Here is an 8,652-nt window from a genome sequence, read left to right as displayed (position 1 = left end):
CTTGACATTGAGCTTCAATCCATATTGAAGGCTGCAATCCTTGACTTTCCTGCAACAAGCATTTCAGGTCCTCCTCAGTTTCAGCAAGCAGGGTTCTGTTGATAAGTCTCCCTCCAATTCTGATGCCACACTTCTCATAGAGCCCAACCTCCTGGATAATCTGTTCTGCATATAGATTGAAAAGGTATGGAGATAGGACACATCTTTGACACATACTCTTCCCAATTTTGAACCATGCAGTGTTTCCTTGTTCTGTTCTGACTACTGCCTCATGGTATAATCTAAGTTTTGCATAAACACAGATAAGTGTTCTGGGATTCCCATTCTTCTCAAAGTCAGCCACAGTTTGTTGTGATCCACACAGTCAAATGCCCTTACATGGTCAATGAAACACACACATTCCTCTGGTATTCTCTACTTTCAGCCAAGATCCATCTGATATTAACTATAATATCCTTAGTGCCATGGCCTCTTCTAAATCTAGCCTGCACTTCAGGCAGTTTTCTGTTGATGTGTTGTTCCAGTCTTTTTTGGATAATCTTCAGCAGAAGCTTGCTGATATCAATGATATTGTTCGATAATTTTCACACTGTAGATCACCTTTCTTTGGAATGGGAACAAATAAAGATCCCTTCCAGTCCCTAGGCCAGGTGGTTGTCCTCCAGATTTCTTGGCACAACTTGTTGAGCACATCCAGGGCAGCATCTGTTTGTTGAAATATGTCAATCAGTATGCCATCAATTCCTGGAGCCTAGTTTTTTGCCAATTCTTTCAGAGCAGCTTGAACATCACCACAGGCTCTTGCTCATACGTTGTTTCCTGAAATTCTTCTGTGTCCACCAATTCCTTTTGGGACAATGACTCTGTATAATCTTTACATCTTCTTGTAATGCTTCCTACATCATTTAATATTCTGCCCAAAGCATCCATAAGTATTGCAACTTGAGGTTTGAATTTCTTCTTCAATTCCTTGAGCTTAAGAAATGCTGAGCGAGTTTGGCCCTTTTGATTTTCTGACTCCAGCTCCTTGCACATTTCATTGTAATACTTTGTCTTGCCTTGTTGCCCTCTGAAACCTTCTGTTCAACTCCTTAATATCTTGATTTCTTCCCTTTGCTTTGGCTTCTTCAGCGCTCCAGTGCAATATTTAGAGTTTCTTCTGACATCCATCTTGGTCTTTTCTTCCTTCTCTGCCTTTGTAATGACCTTTTGCATTCTTTCTGGATGATATTCTTGATGTCCTCCCACAGAGTATCCGTTGTTCGCTCATTAATGTCCAGAGCCTCAAACCTGTTCCTGAGATGTTTTTGAAATTCAGGTGGGATAGACTCAAGGTCAAATTTTGGTTCCTGTGGACTTGATTTCATTTTCCTCAGCTTCAGCTTGAACTTGTCTATTCCACAATCAGCACCCGGCCTAGTTTTCACAGCTGATATTGAACTTCTCCAGCGATTCTTTCAGCAGATGGTAATTTATCTGATTCCTATGCATACCGTCAGGTGAAATCCATGTAAATAGCCTGCATTTGTTAGGTAAGTATAATCACCCTCACTCCCATCTTTCAAATGAAGAAAATGGGGCCGACAGGTTAAAAAGCTTGCCCAGCCGAAAAGGCAGAGACAGGATTCAGACCCAGGTGCAGATACTGTACTTAGTTCTCAACCATTCTGCTATATACTGCCTCTCTTTATTTAGGAAGTGACATGGAAGCATTGAAATTTCAACATGGGAAATTAATTGATCATGTCTGTGTATTAGAAAGAGAAATACAGCTGTGGTTATAGAAAAGAAGGGGAAAGCAATGAGGCTGGCAACTGAGAGACTAGAAAGCAGTTACTGTAGATCTACCCAGAATCTGAAAGTAAATGTAGAATGGATAAAGAGAAAAAAATGAAAGGTACTCATGGGGTAGAAAAAGCAGTTTTGATTATATTTGACAAGTAAAGAGGATTCTTGGGTGACATTTCTAGCTTGGCTAACTGGTAGAAGTGCTGATGTTTGCTGAAATGGGAAATTCAGGATATTTTGGTGGTATTGAGATAACAAATTTTCTTCTAACTGCCTAGGGCGCTTTTAGATCACCATGATGGGATTTTCTAGTACATGGTTGAATATACTAGTGATCCTCAGAGAGATAAACATACTCAAGAGAAACCTGGACTTTGTATAATGGGATTTGAAGCCTAGAAATGGTTTAAGATTCTTTTAGGGGAAAAAAAAAAAAAGATTCTTTTAGGAACATTTATCGAATAGAAGAGGAGGAAGACCTATAGCATAAAAAGAGAAGAGCTTAGAAAACTACAAATAGGAAGGAATAGAAAAAAATAAATGTGGATCATTTTCTATCCTTAACATTTGACGTTAAGTGAACATTTACTCTAAAATAATGCAGCAACCACCTTATGGAATCAGAGCCACTAGATAACGTCCTGAAACTATTGCCCTTAAGCCAAAAATATTCGTAAAATTTTCTTAAAATAAAATCATCATTTAGCTTAATTAATTAATTAATTAGACTGAGCATTATGCTCTTTTAAAACTTCTATCCATATGGGATCAGATTGGCAATAGCAACTTGAAAGATTAAAGAATAAAATGAACCTTTAAGGGCAATAAGTCCATGTTAATGAAGGAGGAACTATTCCGAAAAGGAGTGTGCGAATGGTCATAACTCCAGAATGTAATCAACGTCACTAAGCTGTACACGTAGAAACTGGAAATGATGTGTTTTTCTGTGTATTAGTCTCAACAACCAAAAAAACATTTTAAAAAATAAGAAAGAATGCAGTAACTCAGTAATTTTTAAACTTTAATGGGAATGTTAAAAAATCCCCTAGAACACTTTGAGTTCTTACAAAGGAATGTTATATAGTTAATAATTTTTTTTAAATTAAAAAGAAATGTAAATAATTCACTGATTTCTAAGCTAGAAAACAAGAGTAGATTGGGGCCTTAAATAATGCAGCGGTTTGGATTCTGATAAGTCCTTAGCAAAGAATCTATATTGCAATGGTTAATTTAAACTAAGATGTTATAGCTACTGTGTGGCAAGCAGCAGTGGTATGTGTGACAGAAAGCACTTCGGACTCAGTAAAAAGGCCAGGTTCCAACTGGGTGGCCGGAGACAAGTCAAAGAACCTTTCTGTGTCTCATTTCCTTATCTCATAATAATGTACACACATGCCTTACAAAGATGCTCGAAGTTCAAATGGAATAGCAAATACGAAAATACCATTAAAAATAAGCCTTTTATAATCCACATTATATGAACTCATTAGACTACGGTACAAGAAGTACCAACTGTTAAATTTCTTTTTAAAGTAATTCCAAAAGAATAATAATTATATTTTAGATTCTTACTCTTTTAAGATGAATCACACACTAAAAACGATTACCAGTACTAGTTGGTAGAACTAATTTTGATATTTAGAGTTCCTGATAATCTTTGTTTTTGCCTTAGGACTCTAAATGCTCTTTTTTGCCTTAGAACAGTTTCAAACTAGAGGAGTGCTGTGTTTATTTATTCCTTACCTTGTGACAAAAAAAAATTTAATGTGGTCAGACCCTGGTAATGTGTTGGGTTGTAAAAACTGGAAGGTTGGCAGTTCAAATCTACCAGGTTCCCAAAGGAAAAAAGATAGTCTTCCACTATGACGTAAGCCTCAGAAAGATGATAGAGGGTCTCCATGAGTTGGACTTGACTCAGTGAAAGCAGGCTTAGTTCAGAGGTTTTTATTTTAGTTACAGAAAGGATTTAATGGGGTTTAGGCCCAGAGTACATAAGACTGTAGAGTAAGCATAAAATGAGCAAAAGATGAATCAGCAAAGATCAAATAAGAAGTACCTATCTCTAACGGAAATTAACACAAAAGAGCTAGCAAAGATGAAATGGAATTTGGGTAAGCAGTTTTCCCAGAAGTAAGGAAAAAATGCAGATGTAAAGAGCTTGCTGAAGTATGTTAGAATTATACTTGGAATTTATAAGGATTCCTGACAATCCTGCAAATAAGGAATTTCCCATAACCTTGATAGTTTTCTCATTTTTAATACTTTCTCTCACATTGCCATACATTGCTGTGGAGTGGGAACTGACTCATAGCTGACCCTCCAGTGGATTTTTCAGGATCTGTAAATAGCACCAGAGGAGACTGCCCAACTTTCTTCTGAGGAACTACTGAGACTGGTTTAGTAATTTAGGAATAAGCTTCATTTCGTTTAGAAATTTCCAAAGAACCCAGCCCAAAGGGAGTTTTATGGAAAGCTTCTCGCAGATCTTTCTGATTTGGGCTAAAGGATCACACAGATGTCTGTGTCTCTACAAGGAAAGCCTCTTAACTGTTTTGGAAAATGTTCTGGCAACTTCTCAAGAAGTTAAACTTTCCTGTCTATATTCCCCAAGGGTATGTGGTTCGAATGAACCAGCTGCTCTGCGGGAGAAAGATGGGCAGCCTCCTCCCATGGGACTAACTGCCTGTGAAAATCCACTGGAGGGTCAGTTATGGATCATCAGCTCTAACTCAATGGTACATAACAACAGGAAGCAGCTACATTCTATTATTATTAATTTTAATGAAGATTTACAGAGACTTTGGATTTCCATTCATTCATTGTTGTACTTTTCTCCCTGCCCACCCCTCCCCCCCCAGTTTGCTCTTCTCTTTGAAAAGTAAAAGAAAAATTCTTTCATTGTTATACAATCCCTCCCCCTGAGTCCATTCCACTATGCAGTCTTAAGAGAATATACTCCTGTATTCTACCCTCCACCAAAAGAAATTAAACATATCAGCACAAAAAAATGACACACAAATGGTCATGATGGTCAAAATGTATCAGCCACTCAGATGCACATCAAATGATAAATTGGTAAACAGAAATGTGTTCTTTCCATACAGAGGAATATTATTTGGCCAGAAAAAGGAATGAAAGTGGAATCAGATGTCCTGATTTCTAACTGGTTTCTTTCACCTAGGTCACATATGTTGTAACATGTGTCAGACAGCACTTACAACCATCCTGTGCATGTGTGTATGTGTGTCATTGTTAGTAACACATTGCAGCACATTTGTTTGCTGATGGCATAATTTTCAGATGTTCACTAATAGATGTTCAGTTTTAAGATATATATTCAAATTATTGCAGAGTGAAAGAAAATAATAATGGGGGAAGGGGCAGGAACTCAAGAAAGAGAGAAGTATTCAACTTATATCAGAACTGCCTCATGCAGTAGAATGCCATGGTGAGTCAGGGACTACTTGTAATGAGAAAAGTGAATGCTGCGTGCTACAGCATGGAAGAACTCTGAAAAGATTATGCTAACCAAAAGAAACCAGTCACAGAGGACCATGGGTTACGTATGACTCCATTTCTAGGAAACACCAAGATGTGGAAATCCATAGAGACAGAAAGAAGCTCTAGAAGCCCAGTCTGTAGGGTATGGGGCTGCTAATCCAAAAGTTGCTCCTCTCTGGCAGTTCAAATCTGCCAGCTGCTCCAAGGGAAAAAGTAGGCCTTGTCCTCCTTCGCTGTTTACAGCCTTGGAAACCCAGCGACAGGTTAGCTCAGTCAGTTCTGACTCAAGTGCAGTGAGAAAGAGGAAGAGACAGAAAGTCGAGTCATGGTTGTGGACCAGGCCTGGAGGTATATGAGTGGCACCCAGAAGCTTATCTGGAAACAGGCCTCGGGGACCATAAGAGGTAGTACCAAACACAGTGTGCCAAGAGGTCCAGAGCAGCAGCGTCACAGGAAGCAGAAACTGAGTGAACAGAAGTGCCTGGAGGCCTGAGCTGTCATATCAGGGGTTAAGTCAGGCCTCATCCACAGCGGGAGGCGGGGGACAACAAAAGAGGTGGATAGAAACTGGGGAAGGGGAACACCAATGCCAAATTTATATGTCAGTTTTGATATTGGGGAAATGGTTTTGTATGTTAAAGTGTTTTTGCTTGTTGATGCTCTTAATAGCTTAGCCACATTTATGCCTTGTTGTCTGCCATCTACTCTTTTGGGTAAAATGTTTGTCTGTCAGATACTGTACCAAAGCTGAGCTTCCGAATTAAAACAGACTAGGAAGAAGGATTGGCCATCCACTTCTGAAATAACAGGTCTTGGAAAACTCTGAACAATAGAGCACAATTAGACTATTAGTTATAGCACTGGAAGCTGAGCCCTCATACTGGGAAACACAAAATGAAGAGTAGAAATGGCCACTACTAACTGGAATGTGAAATGTATGAAGTATGCATTTAGAAAAATTGTATGTTGTTTAAAAAGAGATAGCATGCATAAATATTGACATATCAGGCATTGCAAGCTGAGATGGATTTGGCATAGGACATTTTCAGTCACAGAATCATATTATTAACTATGCCAGGAATGAGAAAGTGAGGAAAAATAGAGTCACATTTGGATTTAAAAGACCATTTCTAGATCCATCCTGAAATAACAATGTTGTGAGTGACAGGATAATCTATGCATGCAAGGAAGACCTGTTGATACCACTCTCACTCATATATATGCATCAACAACTAAAGCCAAAGAAGAGGAAGTAGAAAATTTCGACCAAATTTTGCAGTCTGAAATAGATCCAGCTTACAACCAAGATTCCTTAATAATAACTGGTGAGTGAAATGCAGAAGTTGGGAACAAGGAAGAAGAGGAGGCAGTAGTTGAAAAAATATGGACTAGATGACAGAAATGAGACGAGATAGAATGATAGAATTGTGTGCAATCAATCATCTCTTCATTGCAGATACCTTTCCTAAAAAACACAAACAGCGATAATATACATGCACCTCACCTGATGCTCTACACAACAATCAAATTGATTACATCTGTGGGGAAAAAAAATCACTGGAGAAGCCCAATATCAGCTATGAAAACTAGGCCAGGTGCTGACTTTGGAACAGATCATCAACTACTCATATGCAAGTTCAAATTTAAAGAAAATGAAAGCAAGGCTACAAAATATGGCCTTGAGTCTGTTTCACCTGAATTTAAAAACCGTCTCAAGAACAGGTTTGATTGAGGCCTTTAACACTAATGAACGAAGACTAGACAAGCTGTGGGATAATATCAAGAATATCATCCATGAAGAGAGCTTAGCATTACAAAGACACAAGAGAAAGAAAAGACTGAGATCAAAGAGACTCTGAAATATTGCACTAGAACACCAAGAAGCCAAAACAAAGGGTAGAAATCAGGAAGTTAAAGAGTTGAACAGATTTCAAAGGGCAGCTCATGAAAAAACAAAAAAAAACACAAAGTAGTATTAAAAATTGTGCAAAAAGCTGGAGTCAGAAAGTCTAAAGGAACATTCCTTAAGCTAAAGGAACTGAAGAACAAATTCAGTCCTCCAGTTGCAATACTTAAAGATGCCATGGGCAGAATATTGAATGATCCAGGAAGCATCAGAAAAAGATGGAAGGAATATAAGTCATTGTACCAAAAGGAGTTGGCTGACACAGAACAATTTAATCAACTAGCATACAGTGAAGAGGCAGTTGTAAAAAAGGAGAAATTTCAAGCTGTTCTGAAGGAATTGATGGAATACCAACTGATCTATTTAAATAAACAGATGCAGCCCTGGATGTGCCAAGAAATCTAGAAGATAGTTACCTAACCAACTGCCTGTGAGAGACTCATATTCTCATTTCAAAAAAAAGGAGATCCACTTTCTCCCGTTGCCACTGCTGGCCTCGGACCCTCGTGTGAAGGGTGTGATCCTTAAACTGGGGAGGGGTGGAGAGGGGCCGACACTCCATTCGGACCCGCGGGCCCACCGCCCTCAGGCGTGGACATGGCCCAGAACTTGAAGGATTTAGCGGGAAGACTGCCTGCCGGCCCTCGGGGCATGGGTACGGCGTTGAAGTTGCTGCTGGGGGCCGGCGCCGTGGCCTATGGCGTGCGCGAGTCGGTGTTCACTGTGGAAGGCGGCCACAGAGCTATCTTCTTTAATCGGATCGGGGGCGTGCAGCAGGACACCATCCTGGCCGAGGGCCTGCACTTCAGAATCCCCTGGTTCCAGTACCCCATCATCTATGACATTCGAGCCAGACCCCGAAAAATCTCCGCCCCCACCGGCTCCAAAGACCTGCAGATGGTGAACATTTCCCTGCGAGTTCTGTCTCGGCCCAATGCCATGGAACTTCCCAGCATGTACCAGCGCCTCGGGCTAGACTACAAGAAGCGAGTGTTGCCGTCCATCGTCAATGAAGTGCTCAAGAGTGTGGTGGCCAAGTTCAATGCCTCACAACTGATCACCCAGCGGGCTCAGGTATCCCTGCTGATCAGACGGGAACTGACAGAGAGGGCCAAGGACTTCAGCCTTATCCTGGACGATGTAGCCATCACAGAGCTGAGCTTTAGCTGAGAGTATACTGCTGCTGTAGAAGCCAAACAAGTGGCCCAGCAGGAGGCCCAGCGGGCCCAGTTCTTGGTGGAGAAGGCAAAGCAAGAACAGCGGCAGAAGATTGTACAGGCCAAGGGTGAAGCTGAGGCTGCTAAGATGCTTGGAGAAGCACTGAGCAAGAACCCTGGCTACATCAAGCTGCGAAAGATCCGGGCAGCTCAGAACATTTCCAAGACGATCGCCACATCACAGAATCGTATCTATCTCACTGCTGACAACCTTGTGCTAAACCTGCAGGATGAAAGTTT

General features: G+C 40.4%; 1 protein-coding gene and 1 pseudogene across 1 annotated transcript in view; both read left to right on the top strand.

Annotated features, from left to right (window-relative positions):
- The window catches only part of ABHD3 (abhydrolase domain containing 3), a 71,074-nt gene that overhangs the window by 30,757 nt on the left and 31,665 nt on the right, over positions 1 to 8,652 (top strand). The gene's annotated exons all lie outside the window — the stretch shown is intronic.
- The window catches only part of LOC102862811, a 10,330-nt pseudogene continuing 9,470 nt past the window's right edge, over positions 7,793 to 8,652 (top strand).

The sequence above is a fragment of the Elephantulus edwardii genome, unplaced genomic scaffold, assembly GCF_000299155.1.
Source record: "Elephantulus edwardii isolate Elephantulus edwardi_28Jun2011 unplaced genomic scaffold, EleEdw1.0 scaffold00307, whole genome shotgun sequence".
NCBI lineage: Eukaryota > Metazoa > Chordata > Mammalia > Macroscelidea > Macroscelididae > Elephantulus > Elephantulus edwardii.
Note: the sequence above shows the minus strand (reverse complement) of the source record. Positions and strands in the feature narration are given on the sequence as shown.